Source organism: Hemitrygon akajei, chromosome 5 (assembly GCF_048418815.1).
Source record: "Hemitrygon akajei chromosome 5, sHemAka1.3, whole genome shotgun sequence".
NCBI classification, from domain to species: Eukaryota; Metazoa; Chordata; class Chondrichthyes; order Myliobatiformes; family Dasyatidae; genus Hemitrygon; species Hemitrygon akajei.
Window position 1 is genome coordinate 142,688,413 of NC_133128.1, and position 18,562 is coordinate 142,706,974.

Genomic DNA, 18,562 nt, shown 5'->3' on the forward strand with positions numbered 1-18,562 from the left:
ACACACACACACACACACACACACACACACACACACACACACACACGTATAGCTAGGATGCCTAAGACTTTTGCACTGTACTGTATTTGTCAATGTGGAGCAGAGGGCAAGTTTGTAAATCTGGCGGGCACAAAGGATGTTGAGAATGGCGAGGGTAGAGTGCTGTGGGAGGGGTGTGGGACAGGTGTCACAGAAGGAATGCCAGGGGCGGAGGGTGACGCGGACGCAACATACCCAACCCCGAATCGCCAGGCAAGGTCACTTGGTTCCAAACATTTGGATTATTGATCATTATAGAATCTCTCTCCAATGCTTCCTGATCCCTCCCTTCTCCCTTCCCCTCTCCCTGCCCCCTTCTAACTCACAGTCCAAAACAGAGACCCACATCAGAATCAGGTTTATCATCACTCACATACGTCATGAGATTTGTTTTTTCTGTAGCAGCAGTACAGTGCAATACATAAAATTACTACAGTACTTGCAACAGTCTTAGGCACCCTAGCTATAACTTTTGCACAGTACTGTACATGTAACTATATACTACCCTGAAATTCATTTTTTGCAGGCATTCCCAGTAGCTATAATGAAGGCTGAACCGTAGCTGTAGTGTTTATGGATTTTAGCAAGGCATTTGATAAGGTACATCATGCAAGGCTTATTGAGAAAGTAAAGAGGCATGGGATCCAAGGGGACCTTGCTTTGTGGATCCAGAACTGGCTTGCCCACAGAAGATGAAGAGTGGTTGTAAATGGGTCATATTCTGCATGGAGGCCAGTGGCATGCCTCAGGGATCTGTTCTGGGAGAAGGGGTAGTGATTTTTATAAATGACCTGGATGAAGAAGTGGAGGGATGGCTTAGTAAATTTGCTGATGACGCAAAGGTTGGGGGTGTTGTGGATAGTGTGGAGGGCTGTCAGAGGTTACAGTGCAACATTGATAGGATGCAAAACTGGGCTGAGAAGTGGCAGATGGAGTTCAACCCAAATAAGTGTGAGCTAGTTCATTTTGGTAGGTCAAATATGATGGCAGAATATAGCATTAATTGCAAGTCTCTTGGCAGTGTGGAGGATCAGTGGGATCTTGGGGTCCAAGGCCATAGGACACTCAAAGCTGCTACGCAGGTTGACTCTGTGGTTAAGAAGGCATACAGTGTATTGGCCTTCGGCAATCGTGGGATTGAGTTTAAGAGCTGAGAAGTAATGTTGCAGCTGTATAGGACCTGGCTCAGACCCCACTTGGAGTACTGTGCTCAGTTCTGGTCACCTCACTACAAGAAGGATGTGGAAGCCATAGAAAGGGTGCAGAGGAGATTTACAAGGATGTTAACTGGATTGGGGAGCATGCCTTATGAGAATAGGTTGAGTGAAATCAGCCTTTTCTCCTTGGAGCAACGGAGGATGAGAAGTGACCTGATAGAGGTGTACAAGATAATGAGAGGCATTGATCATGTGGATAGTCAGAGGCTTTTCCCCAGGGCTGAAATGGCTAGCACAAGAGGACATAGTTTTAAGGTGCTTGGAAGTAGGTACAGAGGAGATATCAGGGGTAAGTTTTTTATGCAGAGAGTGGTGAGTGTGTGGAATGGGCTGCCAGCAACGGTGCTGGAGACGGAAATGATAGGGTCTTTCAAGAGACTCCTGGATGGCTACATGGAGCTTAGAAAAATAGAGGGCTATGGGTAAAGCCTAGGTAGTTCTAAGGTAGGGACATGTTTGGCACAGCTTTGTGGGCCGAGGGCCTGTGTTGTGCTGTATGTTTTCTATGTTTCTATGTACAATAGAATCAATGAAAAACTATGCACGAAGACTGACAAGCAACCATCGTGCAAAAGAACACAAACTGTGCATACAAAAAAACAAATAATAATAACAAGAATAATAAATAATACTGAGTACATGAGTTGTAGACTCCTTGAAAGTGAGTTCATAGGTTGAAAAATTAGTTCAGTGTTGAGGCGAGTGAAGTTATCCAGGCTGGTGCAAATGTGACCTATGCATGATATAGGTGCTGAATATAAGCAAAGGTGATAACCTGATCCCTATGTACACATTTTTGGTACATGTCTAGTCATATTACTGAGGGAGGCAGCACCTGCCTAGCAAGGAGAAAGCAAACTGTTGGCATCAATCAATATCCATTACTGAGACAATCATGGCACCTTCACATCCATCCGTTAAACAAGTACACTATCTTCCCATCGTATAGCTAGCCACCCAATCACAGCAGTAAAATGACCATCCCACACCCCATGAAAAATAATTAAAGAGATAATCACACTGCTTCCAGGTTAACAGTTGAATGCTTTTGAACTAGCTGTTTGCTACAACGTGAACATATATAGCACATAACAGCACAGTACAGGCCTTTTGGCCTTCAATGTTGTGCCAACCTTTTAACTTTACCCTTCTCATCTGCACAGCCCTTGTCTTTCTATCTAAGAGTTTCTTAAATGTCCCTAACATATCTGCTTCTACCAGCACCCTGGCAGCATGTTCCACACATCCTCCACTCTCTTCGTCATTGCATGAAGGACTGACAGCCTCTTTTCAAATGGGACATGAATGCGCTCCATTCTCCTTTGCCCGAGCGGCAAATAAGAAAGCTTGAACCCTTGTAAGAACTACAGGCTTTCAAACGATGACATCAAGTATGAACTCTTAGATGTACCACAACTAACAGCATAAGGCATTCCTATTGTTTAGCTGGTCTTTGACCAATAGTGAAGGTTGATGCCAACAGTCGGAATTCCTTCACTTTGCCAGTATGATCCAGGTTCTCCATCTGAACTTGGTTCACACTGGCAATACAAAGGATGGCTTCTGCCGGATAGAGGCCAAATGCAGACAGTTCATGGGTCCAAGGCAGAACCAATGCACTAGGCAGCATGACACAACACGGGCCTTGCTACCACTTAAAATATGATTGACAGGACGTAGTTCTGCTGTCTAATCTGCTTTGGAAGAGCCCTACAATAGTCAGCAGAGCTGTCATTTGTGGAGTACCACTCTCTGCATCAGCACAGCACCATGAGAGCCCAGCTCCTGTCACTAGCTTTACGAGGGCACACCTATTGAGCTTGAGAAGGGTAGGGAGGGAGGAAGAAGAGAAAGAGAGAGATAGGGTTCAACTAGAACCATCAAAGCCCACAAATACTATGAGACACTCACAATGAAGCAGGCTTAGAGAGAAAGTATAGCTCCAGCTCAGTATAAGATTCAAGATTCAAGTTTATTTGTCACATGCACATCGAAACATACAGTGTCATTTGCAGTAACAATCATTACACCCAAGAGTGTGCTGGGGGCAGCCCACAAGTGTCGTCACACATTCCAGTGCTAACGTAGCATATCTGCAATGCTCAGAACAACACATAAAGCAAAACAAGCCCTATTCATCCCTCTCACCCACACCCATACACAGTCCCCTAACACTCTTCAAAAATGAGACAGAATCTGTTCTCAATAACACTGTGTTGTAAAGCTCCATTCAGACGTGACTGAGAGAGCTGTATGATGATTGGTGCCCTGCCTGATTAAGTTCAACATGATGAGCAGCAGCAGCAGCATTTTCAAAGTGAGAGTGTGCAACATGTGAGGGAACTTAAAGCCTTGGTACCTCAGCCTAGTTAACACTGAAATCGAATGAAAAATACATACTCTAAAAGGAAAGATATGCTGTCAGCAGCACATCCCCATCACAGCCAATTCGAAAGTAAAGATGGAGCTCTTCCCGTTCTCAGGAGCAGCATTAAAAATCGGTCAGAAGGAGCAGACTTACCTGCCCCCACTACCACCCAATCCCGAGGCAGTACGTGCGATAGTTCACCATTATCTCTGCATAATGTGCAAACCCCTGCGAATCCGCTGGGGAAGTCAAAGGTCCACTGTCTGTGAATCCAAGTCCACTGGAGGTTGGAGGCTGGAGGTGGCCTGTCCTGTGGTTAGAGGACTTGTCTGTGTGTGTGGGTGGGTGGGTGGTTGGGAGGGAGGCAAGGGTCTTGTTTTGCTGTTATTGTGCTTTTGTTTGTGTTGTGCTGAACATTGTAGGCATGCTATATTGATGTTGGAATGTATGACGACACTTGTGGTTTGCCCCCAGCACATCCTTAGTTTGCTAATGCAAATGATGCATGTCACTGTATGGTTCGATGTACAGTACATGTGATGAGTAAATGAACTTGGAATCTGTAAATGTATCGAGAGCTTTGGTGACCCTTTGACATTACAAAGGTGCTCAGTGGCTCCCATCGTTCTGAACTTTACCATTTCATCTGGAACCATGTTATTTCTGGGGAACTAAAGCAGCCTAATTATCTCTCAATGCGGTGGGAAGAAAGAACTGTACATTTCCTTTGAGAAACTTGTCCAGTGCCATATTGATACAGCGTGGCAAGAATGAAGATTGGCAACAGTTAAATACCCTGAAATGTATATTGAGGTTCAGGTCCTGCACATTTGTCAGGAGTAACACATACAAAATGGTGGAGGAACTCAACAGCATTCATGGACAGGAGTAAACAGTTGATGTTTCGGGCTAAGGCCCTTCATCAGAACTGGAAAGGAAGGGAGAAGAAGTCAGAATAAGAAGCTGGGGTGAGGGGAAGTAGTACATGCTGATAGGTGAGACCAGGTTGGTCATGGCAGGAGTAGGCTCAGCCTTTAATTTGGCCCAGAGGCTTGTTTTGCCTGTTTGTCATTTAGCTGGCTCTGAGACCCTTCAGGTGATGGGTTTCAACTGCTCAACAATGAAAATGTCCATTTATCAAGTGCCTTTCTTGGTATAGGGGTGTGTTGAGTTCATGACTGGGGGCTAAGATTCATGAGATATAATTTTACATTTGTTTCCATGTGGAATTAGGAGTTTGATCAAGCAAGTGTTGTCCAAGCTTTGACCTTTCAGTGGAATATTAATTCAGGATATGGGCATTGCTGAAATCCTCATCTATCTGCTATTCCTCATAGCCAATGTTTTCTCTCATTTACAAGTTTCCAGCTCTGGCAACATCCTCAAACATCTGTATGCTGTCCAGTGTTATCACTTCCTTCCTGTACTGCAATGAGCAGAAATGTTCACCATACTCCGGCAATGTTATATAATTTAATGAAAACCTCCTTCCTGATACAGTCCAAATTGAACAACACCTCTTGTCATATTTCACGGCCACTTTCCAGTCCTACAATCTCGGTGGTTCTGCGTAAATGCACTCCAAGGAGCTTCTTGTCTTTGATGTTAGACACGTTCCTACCATTTACATGTATTTTCTTAAATTACCTGTCTTTTTTGACTCACACTTGTTAGGAAGTCTGCACAATGGCACAGCAGTTAGCGTAGTTACCCACGGCTCTGGTGACATCGAGTTTGTCCTTGACCTTGAGTGCTGTCAGTGACGAGTTTGCATTTTCTCTCAATGGCCACTTGGGTTTTCTTCAGGTGCTCTGGTTTCTTTCCCCCCCTCCCCCACCTCTCACATCCCAAAGACATGTTGGCAGTTTAATTGATTAAAGTAAATCACCCCTTAGTGTCAGTTAATGCCAAAAAATAATCAATGGGCTGTTGATAGGCCTGTGTTCGGAAGAATACATTGCAGGACTACATGGAATTGGCAGGGGTCAGCACAGATTCAATGAGCAGAACAGCCTCTTTTTGTGGCAGTTTAAGCTTCTGGTGTCATTTTTTTCTGTAATCCAACCTCCTCACTACTACGCAATCCCTAAGTTTTTTTTCTAATTTTGTATGCACTGGAAGCTTCTTAATCAGGGTTTCAGTGGTCAGCCCTAAGTTATTCAGGTGCATCACAAGAAGCAAGGGACCTACCAGTTATCCCTATGGTTCCTCATGACAGACAACCACCCAGATGTTAAATGAACCAAGGGCATTACCCTTTCTTTCCTACTACTGAGCCAATTTTGGATCCAACTTTAGAGCAGCATTTTAAACATGTGCATTAAGTTATAGACTCTTATTTTTAATGCAAGATTGATCCCATTGTCAAAGATCTTGGCAGGAAAAAAAAGCTTAAAAATAAGAGGGCAGTAGCCCATTATAATCAAAGCAAATGGGCCAATGTTGAGAAAGCTCACACCTCTCTTGTCAGAAATAGCAATGATCAGATGGTCTAAACCCAGAGCAAGCTGATTTGTATGCAGCTGGAATGAAAGGAATATCTTTGAAAATTCTGGAGCCTTGAACTGAATATCAATAGTGATATTGACAGGGTTATTCAAGCGGTATCTGGTGACAGTCCAGATGTCAATGCCTTCCTGGCGGACCAATCCTTCTCCTGTCTTGGCTTTAATACCCATTTCTCAGTTCTTAACCTTGAAGTTTTTCAAAAAGGAAGACTTTATATAGCATCCTTCACAGAGCAGGGTCTCCTAAATGCTCTGTTTGTACATGCAGCTGGGGAAAAGATTAATAGCTATCTTTGAACTAATTGAATTTCCCAAAGAGCATTCTCCTTAACCAATGAAATTTATGTGTTAATTATATTTTGCTTTACCTGAAATGATTTGATGTCTGTTTACATGAACAGATCACAATGAGAACCATTTTAATACAGAGTTCAATTATGCAGCAGTCTGTTAATCCCATTGTTGCCATTGCAAGGCTGTTATTGAACAGTAAATATCAAATTATGCTAATTGTGCTTAAAAGCAACCACCATCAGTTGCATTTGCTATATTTCAACCAGGGTTTTTTTCTACTCTCAGTAGACTGAATGCAATACATTTTTCATGATTTTGGTCTCTATCTTAATGCTGGAAACGCGGCAGCTTTGTGCACAGCAAGGTTCCACAAATGGGAGTGCGATACTGCCCAAACATGAATTTTATCAATGGCGGCTGCAAGGTAAACTTTGGACCCACTAAGAGTAATTCTCTTGCTCTGCCTTGAAAATGGTCCAAAGGGTCATTCATAGCCATCTGAATGAGTGGGTAAGGCCTCAGCTCAGAGTCTTATCTGAAAGATGGCTCTTCTATTTATTCTGCACCCCTTTAGAAGGCGATGTCTATGAACCCTGAAGTGAGATTTAACTTCACAATCTTGCACCTTAGAGCTGAGCCACAGCTGGCACTACTTCGAAGGTAAGTGTAGAGACAAGCCAAAGGTAAAATGTGCCAAGCATGTGGATCAACAACATTCCTCAGGGCATTGTAAGCCCATTTTCTAGCAGGAAATAACTGAAACTGAGCACAGGATTTTATATGCTGGTGGAAGGAATGATCTCAATACAATATTGTAAAAGCTGCACTCTGTTGAAAAAACCTTGTGGTATTATCTATTTGTAATGTTAGTGAAAGACTTTTTGTATTTGGTATTAATGTCAGGTGCAATTCATTTATTCAGAACAGCCATTTTTATGCTGCCTCCAGATATGTGAAGTCAGATGAGATTCTGGGGCACTGAACTGATTGTTGGTGATCTCCAGCTGTAATCCACACTGAATTCCTCAGTGGAGATTTGCCTGCTGAACCTGTGCTGGCTTAGACCTGCCCAACGATTATGTTTACCTAATGGAGAAGAAAGGCTTTGAGGAAGAATGGTAATTTAAATCTTCATTGATATCTTTCCTTTATTTAATTATTTTAAAGCATTTTCAAGTGTTTTTAAATGTTTCATTTTTAACCACATAAGAATTACAGCACAGAAACAGGCCATCTCAGCCCTTCTAGTCCGTGCTGAATGCTTACTCTCACCTAGTCCCACCGACCTGCACTCAGCCCATAACTCTCCATTCCTTTCCTGTTCATAAACCTATCCAATTTTTAAAAAAATGACAATATCAAACCTGCCTCTACCACTTCTACTAGAAGCTCATTCCACACAACTACCACTCTCTGAGTAAAGAAGTTCCCCCTCGTGTTACCCCTAATCTTTTGCCCCCTAACTCTCAACATGTCCTCGTGTTTGAATCTTCCCCCTACTCTCAATGGAAAAAGCCTATACACGTCAACTCTGTCTATCCCCCTCATAATTTTAAATACCTCTATCAAGTCCCCCCCCCCTCAACCTTCTACACTTCAAAGAATAAAGACCTAACTTGTTCAACCTTTCTCTGTAACTTAGGTGCTGAAACCCAGGTAACATTCTAGTAAATCTCCTCTGTACTCTCTCTATTTTGTTGACATCTTTCCTATAATTGTGACCAGAACTGTACACAATACTCCAAATTTGGCCTCACCAATGCCTTGTACAATTTTAACATTACATCCCAACTCCGGAACTCAATGCTCTGATTTATAAAAGCCAGCATACCAAAAGCTTTCTTCACCACCCTATCCACATGAGATTCCACCTTCAGGGAACTATGCACCATTATTCCTAGATCACTCTGTTCTACTGCATTCCTCAATGCCCTACCATTTACCATCTATGTCCTATTTTGATTACTCCTACCAAAATGTAGCACCTCACACTTATCAGCATTAAACTCCATCTGCCGTCTTTCAGCCCACTCTTCTAACTGGCCTAAATCCCTCTGCAAGCTTTGAAAACCTACTTCGTTATCCACAACGCCACGTATCTTAGTATCATCTGCATACTCACTAATCCAATTTATGAAAATATAGCACCTGAGGGTGTTTTATTTTTATTAGCTTAGGTATTTATTAATTTGAATATTGGCAAGTGTCTTAGCTCTGACCGCCAAAGCCAAGGATTTGAGTCCTTCCATTAGAGAGATGTTTTTTATTGGAAGTCTGTGACCAATGTTGTACTGCAGGGATCAGTACTGGGAATATTGTTGTTTATGACTAATATCAACCTCTTGGATGTGATTGTGGGAGGTGTGGTCAATAAGTTTGTGGATAACATGAAAGCTGGTTTTGCTCTGGTTAGCTAAGAAGACTGTCTAATTCTGCAGCAGGATGTATATTGGATAGAGAGATGGTCAGAGCATTGGCAGATGGAATTTAATCTCAGCAAATAAGATATGATGCAGTTTGGGAAGTAAAATAACAGTAGGATATATATCTAAAAGGGCCCAAAGAAATGGTGATGATCAGAGACCTTGGAGTATGTCCATAGTTCCCTGCAAATGGCAACACAGGTAGATGGAGTCGTGAAAAAGACATAGGGTGTGCTTGGCTTTTAAGGTAGGGCAGAAAGTATGAGTTGGGATTCTGCATCGTAGTGGTGGGCCGACCGGTTTGCAAGCTGTATTGCGGATAGAATATTGTGGCCACATTAGAGGTAAAAAATTTATTTTTACTGAAATGAAAGTTTGCGGTTTGTGATGAAGGAAACAGCCATTATGTTTTTGAAAGCAGAGGAGGTTAAAGAAAATCTCGTAAAAGCATTCAAAAGAATAATGAGAGGTTGTTTCTCCTTGCCGGTGAACTGACAGCACATGGATATGCAGTTAAATTTAATACTGAAATCGGAAAGAGGGGGAGGTGCAACTTCTCAGTCAAAACGTTTTAAGCATTTGGATTGCATTACCATTGAAGCCAAATCAATCGTAAGAATGAATTAGATTAACATTGAAGGGAAAAATATTAAAAGTAAAAAAGTAAGCTGAGATTGGATCACGTTGTCCTATTATCAGGTCTGATTTGTTGGCAAAGGTATCAGGAGCTAGAGGCACATGTTTATATCCTATAGCGATAGAGGTGACATCAGTGGGTTGAAGAGGAGGTGGGTGGAGGAAGAGGAAACTGGAAAGAAGAATCATTCAGTGCCACTCATGAAATAAAAATAAACAATCAGTGCAAGCTGAAAGTACTGATACTGTGCAATAACAAGATAAATTTCTGTGGATGGCTGTGCGTTCCTTGAATCGAGCCCAAACCAGTGTTATTAAGTACAGTTAGTTCTTGCAAAATTCTGATTCCTGTCCTGAAAATTGACAGATAGGACCCCGTTATATTGTTCAAAGTCTGTGTGCATTTTTTAGTGCCACAATCATTTATCCAGCTAATAATTCTTTGCCTAAATATCACAACAAACAGTTTCCACCTGTTGTTATCTGTGGAAACCAAAAGTAAGGGGTTATCCAAACTTAGGCTATGCCTCAGCCCATCAAACACAGACCAAGGTCAACACCATCATTTTGTGATCAAAAAGCCATTAAACTGATCCAAAACTGATTCATTTGCCCAAGTATACAGCTCTGGATCTTGCTTTTTGAAGCACTTATGTGACTTCCTGCAGGAAGACTTTTAATAGTTCAAAGGTTCTATTTAATACCAGAGAAGTACGCAATATACAACCTGAAACTCTTGCTCTTTGCAGACGTCCACAAAAGCAGAAGAGTGCCTCAAAGAATGAGTGACAGTAAATAAGTTAGAACCCCAAAGCCACCCCTACTCCCCCCATGCACGAACAGCAACAAGGCATCTACCAGACCCTCCCCACCATACTTCAGCAAAAAGCATCAGCACCCTCCACCCACCAAGCAAGCAACAGCAAAGCCTCCAAGAATGACCGTGATCTGCAGTTCAACAAAAACTAATCATTCATCCTGACAATTCGACATAGCACAGGCTCTTCCTCTCCCTAACAAAGGGGCAGAAAGGTGTCACCCAGCAAGAGGGGAGACATAACAAAACAACTCGCTGATTTGCCATGATAAAGTCTGCCGTGTCACGTTTCTTCCTGAGTTCTCTGACTCGAGAATCGGAAACTAGCTCTCTCCCACCAACGAGAGAAAACGAGAGAGCACTCCGAGTACAGAGCTGATCCTGGTAGCTGATCTGCTGTCACCGATATTCTGTTTTCTCCTGCGATGCTTCAGTCGGCAGAACCCACACCAAATCAACTTGTCCCCAGAACTGCAAAGACTTGGAACCCCAAAGCTGTGCTTGTCTTTTAGACAGCGTTCTGGGGATATCGAGAAACAGCCGGTTGGTGAGCCCCAAGGACGGAAACCAACATCGGAAACAGCCAAAGATTGAGTGAAGATCGAGGTCAGGATCTTTGACAGAACCCCATCCATCTTGAAAAGGAAAAAGAGAGATGCTAGACGTAGAAATTAAGCCATTTCCGCAAATGAGCTCAAAGTCACTGTCAAGCGCCATCATTGCTCTGACCACAGAGGATATACCTTTTAGATGGTATAACATTAAAGTTAATTTCATGCATTTAAATATGCCATATTTAAATGCGTTTATTGGTCAGATAATTGGATAAGTGGTCTAAAATTCTACAGTAATTTTTCCCTTCTTTTCTCATTTCCCTCTGCTCTGCACCCCTCCTGATTCTCCAGCTCTGACTACCGAGAGCATCAGACTGTAGCAAGCGAGCATCTGAAACCAGTTGATATTTTGCCACTTTGGCTTCTCAAATTAGTGGACATTTGCTGAGAAGTGGAATGTTTGCCCATCCAGAGCCGGGTTCAACAACACCATCTTGAGGAAGTGAGGTGGACGTCAGAATGAGAATTAAGTTTATTATCACTGACGTACTGTGTGGCATGAGATTCGTTGTTTTGCGACAGCAGTACAGTGCAATACATAAAAATACTGTAAATTACAAACCAAAAAATGAAGGAGAGCAAAAATAGTGAACTAGTGTTAATCGGTTGGTTCATTGTCCGTTCAGAAATCTGGTTGCGGAGGGGAAGAAGCTGTTCCTCAAAACATTGAGTGTGTGCCTTCAGGCTCCTGTACCTCTTCTGTGATGCTAGTAATGAGAAGAGAGCATGTCCTGGGTGGTGGGGGTCCTTAGTGACCGATGCCGCCTTTTTGAGGCATTGCCTTTTGAAGACGCACTTGATGCTAAATTATGTACTGGAGCTGCAGTGGACGATTTATCTGTGTCAGGTGTATCAGGTGCAGGGAACACATGAACTTCATGCTCCTGCTTCACAACTGTTGCATCCATTCAGCACCTCTTATGTCGCAATCTGCATTAGTGCTTGTGCCCTGGCAATTTGCAAGCATGTCTGATACCAGACAAAACCAGCTGATGCTACCTATGGCAATGCTTGCACCTTCTGGGTGAGTGCTCCAGTTGCTATTAGAAACCATTGATTAAAAATGAAGACGTTGGACCAGGTGAGTGCCTTTCGGCCCTTCACACCTGTTCTGCCATTATCTTCTCACAAGAGACTGCAGATGCCCGAATCATGAACTTTTATCAACTCTCTTTTCCTGCCCAGTTACCCCAGAATCTCCTTAGTCCAAAAATATGTGTCTGTTTCAGTGCTGAGAACACCATGGCCCCAATGGCCCACTATCAACACTTTTCCAAGGCGGAGCTTTCCAAAGGTTTCCAACCATCTAAGAGAAGAGATTCCTCTTCATCTCCTGCTAACATGGCTGATTCCTCTCCCACCCCCCCCCCCCCCCCGCCTACATGGCACTATGCCTCAGCAACGCGGGGAAATGGCCTGAAGTGGCCTTGGTGTATCAATCCTGTCAGGCACACTCAAGATCTTTCCTGTTCCACTGAGGCTATCTCTTCACATCCAACCAATGTTCTGTTTGTGCTCTGACTGAATATGCGGGTGGGTGGGTTTGTAGGTTTTCTGAAGACACAAGGATGGGGCAGTTAAGGATCGTGAAAATGGTTTGTCAAAGGTACAGCAAAATATACAGAGCTGGGAGGAGAAATGGCAGACGCAGTTTAATCCAGGCAAGTGTGAGGTGTTGCACTTTGGGAGGTCAAACATATAGAGAAAGTGTACAGTTAATGGCAGGACCCTCAAAGGGATTGTTGTACAGAGGGATCTTGGATCTATATATAGCTATAGGCTATATTCAAGTCTATAACTCCCTGATAATGGTCACGCAGGTAGATAAAGTGACAAAGAAGGCGTCTGATACACTTGCCTTCATTGGACAGGGCATTAAGTACAAGAGTAAGGAAGTCATTGAGCATTTTGTGCCATTCAGGTCTCCCCATTACATGAAGGATATGGAAGCTTTGGAAAGGGTATGCAAAATGCCTTCCAAGATGTTGCCTGGTTTCGAGGCTATGAACTACTTTTACACTTAGAGGTTGGCAGACTTGGGTTGTTTATTTTTCTGGAGTGGTGGAGGCTGAGGGAAGACCTGATTGAAGTGTATAAAATTATGAGAGGCATAGATAAGGTAAATCCGTGTAGAAAAGTCAAATACCAGGGAGCATGCATTTAAGGCGAGGAAGGAGAACTTAAGGATGATGTGCAGGACGATTTTTTTTTTACACAGGAAGAGTTAGGTGCCTGGAGTGGGCTGCCAGGGTAGTGGTAAAAGCGGATATGATAGTGTTTTTAAGACATGTGAATATGCAGGGAATGGAGGGATAGGGATCACAAGCAGGAGGGAGACATTTAATTTGGCATTGTGTTCAGCACAGATATTGTGGGCTGAAGAGCCTCTTCCTGTACTGTACCTTGAGCTGGATTGCTGGCTCATTGAGTCAAAAACTTCCATTTTGTTCTGTGATCCCTCACACGGTACATTAGCCACATGGACGCATCCTATCTCAATTGTTTAAGCGCAATCAGCTTTGTACAGGAATTGCCATCAGCAACTGCGGACTCTACAAACTCCCAGCATGCACAAAGCAGGCTACAGCTTTGCCATTGCATTTCACAATCAAAGTTCTGATTAAATCAGCACCCGTATCCCCAAATGAAGCAGAGCTGCATGCTCCAATTTCCAAGCCAATTTCTTTTCTGCAAGCTGATTACCATGATTTGAATTCGCCTGGAGATATAAACAGATGCTTGCAGATGTAGCACTGATTGCCAGAAATTTTCATGCGTGATCTCCTTGCACAGACATTGTGGAAACTCTTGCCTGGCACTCTATATCACATAGGACCAGAACTACCTTCAAATGTGCTGGGAATGTCACTAGTGAAGAAGATGCAGAGCAGGGTGGGTATCCAGTAAACACAAGAATCAGTGTGGGTGTAGGAATTCTAATACACCTTCCCCTGACTCCTGGAGTGCTCTGGTGAAACCGGGGTAGCCACTAGTCTCGCTTCATTCTTTGGTCCATGATCCAGACCCAGGATTATTCAGGCAGGACGCCTACAACCACACTGCATCCTTCTCGTGGTGAACTCCATCAGATGAAGTTGAGGTGCTTAAAACAGCAATTGGCAGTTTAACCATCTCTAAGCTGTTGTTTTAAATCCCTGGTTTCAATTCTTTTACCAAGATGGTGGCTTAATGTCATGGCAGAAAAAAAGAGTTTCAGATTAGGAACTTCTGACAAAGCCTCTTCAACCCTAAAGGTTGGCTGCTTCTCTTTCCATAGATGCTGCCTGAACTGCTGTGTGTTCTCAGCATTTTATGGTTTTTATTTCAGATTTTTGGCTTTTTGATTTTGAAAATTCAGCTTGCAAGTTACGAAGCAAAGAGCAATTTCATGTACATTATTTTTCTGGTACTCAATCTTGTAAATAATTTCTTATCATTTTAATTTCTTCTAGAGATTTTAATCATTTTCTTTTGAAGTTTGAAATTTGTAAATATTATTTACATGGTTTTAGCATTTGAAAAGTCTGAAGTGCCCTGTAGCTTTCATAGAAGCCAATGCTCCACTGTTAGGTTGCCTTTTTATTAAAGCCTCTTATTGGTGCTTAAGCGAGAGATGTCTGCTCTGCCACCAGGGAGGTGCTTATCAGTTGACTTGAAGGTGAGGCAAACCAATCTGATCTCCAGTCCAAGCCTCTATGGCACCTGGACCAAGTGAGTGTAGGTGGGTGGAACAGCTAGCTCTCTGTGCCCCAGTAAAGAAACAGAAGGTGAAAAATACGTTAGTAATGAAATAAATGAATTTAGCCTTGCAATTAATTTACAAAGCAAACAGCTGGAGAGAGTCCATGTGAAAGAACAAAAATTGTTCTTGAAATTTGTTTTGAGCTTTGTAAAACAATGTGTGAGGTGCCAGTGGGGAGTATAGAGGGCTATTAATTTGAAATCACAACAGAAGCGGATATTAAAGCCCATGCTGAGAAGAGCTTGGGCACAGGTTTCTAGGTGTAAATGCTTGCTCAGTATATACACTCAGTGGCCACCTGTACACCTGCTCGTTAATGGAAATATCTAATCAGCCAGTCACATAGCAGCAGCTCAAAGCATAAAAGCATGTAAACGTGGTCAAGAGGTTCAGACCAAGCATCATAATGGGGTAGAAATGTGATCGAAGTGACTTTGACTTTGGAATGATTATTGATGTCAGATGGGGTGGTTTGAGTATCTCAGAAACTACTGATCTTCTGGGATTTTCATGCACAATAGTCTCTACAGTAGAGGTTACAGAGAATGATTGAAAAACGAAAAAAAATCCAGTGAGTGGCAGTTCTGTGGGTGAAAATACCTTGTTAATGAGAGAAGTCAGAATAGAATGGCCAGACTGGTTCAGGCTGACAGGAAGGCAACAGTAACTCAAATCACCACACATTACAACAGTGGTGTGCAGAAGAGCATCTCTGAATGCACAACACAATGAACCTACAGCAGCAGAAGACTATGGCCATACACTCAGCGGCCACTTTATTAGGTACAGGAGGTATCTAATAAAGTAGCCACTGAGTATATATTTCATTATTGAAAGTGGTTCTCCCTTGTTTGTTCTATCATTCCACGGAAGCATCATTATACTGTTTTCTATTTTTTCTTAAGAAAAGGAAAGACTTGCATCTTTTGGGTCCTTACTGAGTCCCAAAGCACTTTTGAAGTTCAGTTACTGTTACAATGAGGAGCCACTTTACCAACAGTCAGTTCTCTACATAACCGGGTTAATAATGTTCCATTTTAGGAAAGATAGTTGAGGCAAATACTGGCCAGATAATCCTTCCGGTCATCTTCAGAATAGTGTCCTGGGATCTTTTACATCCACTTGAGAGTTTAACACATGATCTTGGTTTAAGATTGCAGTGTCACCTCAAACTTCTGTTTTCAAGTGTCTGGATCATATAACCATGCAGACGTACAGCACGGAAATCACGTGCATACTGGGGCAAACCAGGCTGCATATAAATGGAGCAAGCAAAGCCATGAGTTGGCTAGTTTTGATTTGTGGGGACTGTTCCAACTTGGCTGTGGCTCAGGAAAGGGAAATATCTTTCCCTCTCTTGACCCACTACCTCAATATTTTGCTCCTTTTTTGCAATATTTATTTATTATATACTGTATTCTCTTTTTTTTTTACACATTTCACTGTCCTGCTGTCGCAAAACAACAAATTTCATGACCTATGTCAGTGATAATAAGACATAGGAGCAGAATTATGCCATTTGGCCCTTTGAATCTTCACCATTCCACGGCTGATTCATCATCCCTCACAACCCCAATCTCCTGGTAATAAGCCTGATTCTGATTCTGAAGCCACTGGTGTCCCGGCTCAATGTCACCAGCTTAAATGTGACCCAAGCTTAACAAAATCAGCACATTTCTGGATAATAAATGAGGTATTTATTTTCACTTTGTTTCTGCTGCCTGGATATCGTCAAGGTTCCTTCAAAAATCGTGGCTGGCCCTGACATGGCAAATGCCATTGGCAGGGTTTGAGGAGTGGAAAAGGAGGCAGGACACTCTTTATGTTGGGAGGTCAAGGTTGTCCTAGCTCATTGCGTTCCCCTAGTTGTTATGTTTCATAAGCTGTTTGCACATCTTTCAGACTTTAATGTTTTTGGAGCAATTTTTACAGAAAATGTTGACAGCAGAGTAGGAGATGTCTGAAGCTGAAATCTTGGTTTAGATCATCTGAACATCTCTTGCCTCAGATCTGCTCGATATTGACAGCATTGGCTTCGACACATGGAACGTTAATTCTGAAAATGGAGATAAAATCTATCGGCTATGTGATGTAAGTTAAAATTAAACAGAACAGGAACAACAGCTGCCTGCACCAACACAGGTTCATTGCATTGCAATTCCCATCTTATTATGACAATGTTATTGTACCTGGCCAAGGGGAGTTCTCCTTGTTAATTGACTGAATTTAAACGATTGACTTACAGCAATAAAACTTAAAGTTTCAATTAGATACAGATACAGGTCTCTTTGTACAATATGCAACTCAGTGTTTTCATAGAGCTTAACTGTCTGTAAGATGTGTGATTAAAAGTTCAGCAGTACAAAATGTGCTGTTGGAGATTATTTTAATAATGTTGCGTGTTACTTAGGATACATACAGTATAAGCAAGAACAGTACTAAAGTTATTAATTGTAATGTTACTTCCCCTTTCCCAATTTAATTTCCTTTCTAGATACCTTCTTCGTCTAAGGTTTGATATTAACAATACAAAAATCTGGGTGATTTTCAGTCTGTAAGGCACCAAGCCACTTTAATCTACCCTCTGAAAAATAAAGGGGTCACTAGCAGGGATAATGACAGAACAGCAAAGGCTGGAGATTCTGGGAGCAATTCGGAAGGTGCAGGATAGATACAGCCCAAAGAAAAGGAAGTATTCTAAAGGAGGGCATAAATATATCAAAATTAGTGGGAAGCTAGAAGATTAGGAAGCTTTTAAAAACCAATGGAAGACAACAAGGAGAGAAAAGATGAAATATAAAGACAAGCTAGTCAATAATGTAAAAGAGGATACCAAAAGATTTTCCAGATATATAAAGAGTGAAAGAGAGGCAAGAGTAGATATTGGACCACTGGAAAATAATGCTGAGGGACAAACTCAATAAGTATTTCGCATCAGTCTTTACTGTGGAAGACACCAGAAGTATGCCCAAAATTCAAGAATGTCAGGCGCAGAAGTGAGTATGGTTGCTCTTTCTAAGAATAAGGTGCTTGAGAAGCTGAAAGGTCTGAAGGTAGATAAATCAGCTAGACCAGATGGACTATACCCAGGGTTCTGAAAGAAGTGGCTGAAGAGGTTGTTGAGGTATTAGTAATGATCTTTCAAGAATTACTAGATTCTGGAATGGTTCTAGGCGACTGGAAAATTGTAAATGTTGCTTCGCTCTTTAAGAAGGGTGGGAGACAAAAAACAGAAACTTATCAGCCAGTTAGCCTGACTTCAGCAGTTGGGAAGATGCTGGAGGTCATTATTAAGGATGTGATTTTGGAGTACCTGGAGGCACATATTAAAATAGGCCAAAGTCAGCAAGGTTTCCTTAAGAGGAAACCTTGCCCGGCAAATCTGCTAGAATTCTTTGAGAAATCAACATACGGGATAGATAAAGGAGAGTCGGTGGATATTGTTTACTTGGATTTTCAGAGGTCTTTGCCAAGCTTCCACACATGAGGCCACTAAGCAAGATAAGAGCCAATGGTATTACTGGAAAGACACTAGCATGGATCGATGACCGACAGATAAACAAGAGAAAATCTTCAGATGCTGGAAATTCAAGCAACACACACAAAATGTGGAGGAACTCAGCAGGCCAAGCAGCATCTATGGAAAAAAGTACAGTTGACGTTTCGGGCCCAGGGTCCTGCTGAAATGTTGACTGTACTTTTTCCCAATAGATGTTGCCTGGCCTGTTGAGTTCCTCTAGCATTTTGTGAGATGATCAGCTGACTGGCTGGAGACAAAGCATGGGAATAAAGGGGGCCTTTTCTGATTGGCTGTCAGTGTTCTTCAGGTGTCTGCATTAGATCTGCTGCTTTTATGGTATATCTCAATGATTTGAATGATGGATTGATGGCTTTGTAGCCAAGTT

At 42.3% G+C, this 18,562-nt stretch overlaps 1 long non-coding RNA gene across 10 annotated transcripts in view; it reads left to right on the forward strand.

Annotated features, from left to right (window-relative positions):
• LOC140728253 (uncharacterized) overlaps positions 1–18,562 on the forward strand; it is a 65,135-nt gene that overhangs the window by 15,992 nt on the left and 30,581 nt on the right. For 7 of the 10 annotated variants that reach the window (XR_012099032.1, XR_012099028.1, XR_012099036.1 and 4 more), the window contains one exon: positions 7,348–7,543. This is a non-coding gene — a long non-coding RNA (uncharacterized lncRNA). Of the gene's footprint in view, positions 1–7,347; positions 7,544–16,665; positions 16,749–18,562 lie in introns of all 10 variants that reach the window. The other 3 variants (XR_012099031.1, XR_012099030.1, XR_012099034.1) reach the window with 2 other exon arrangements.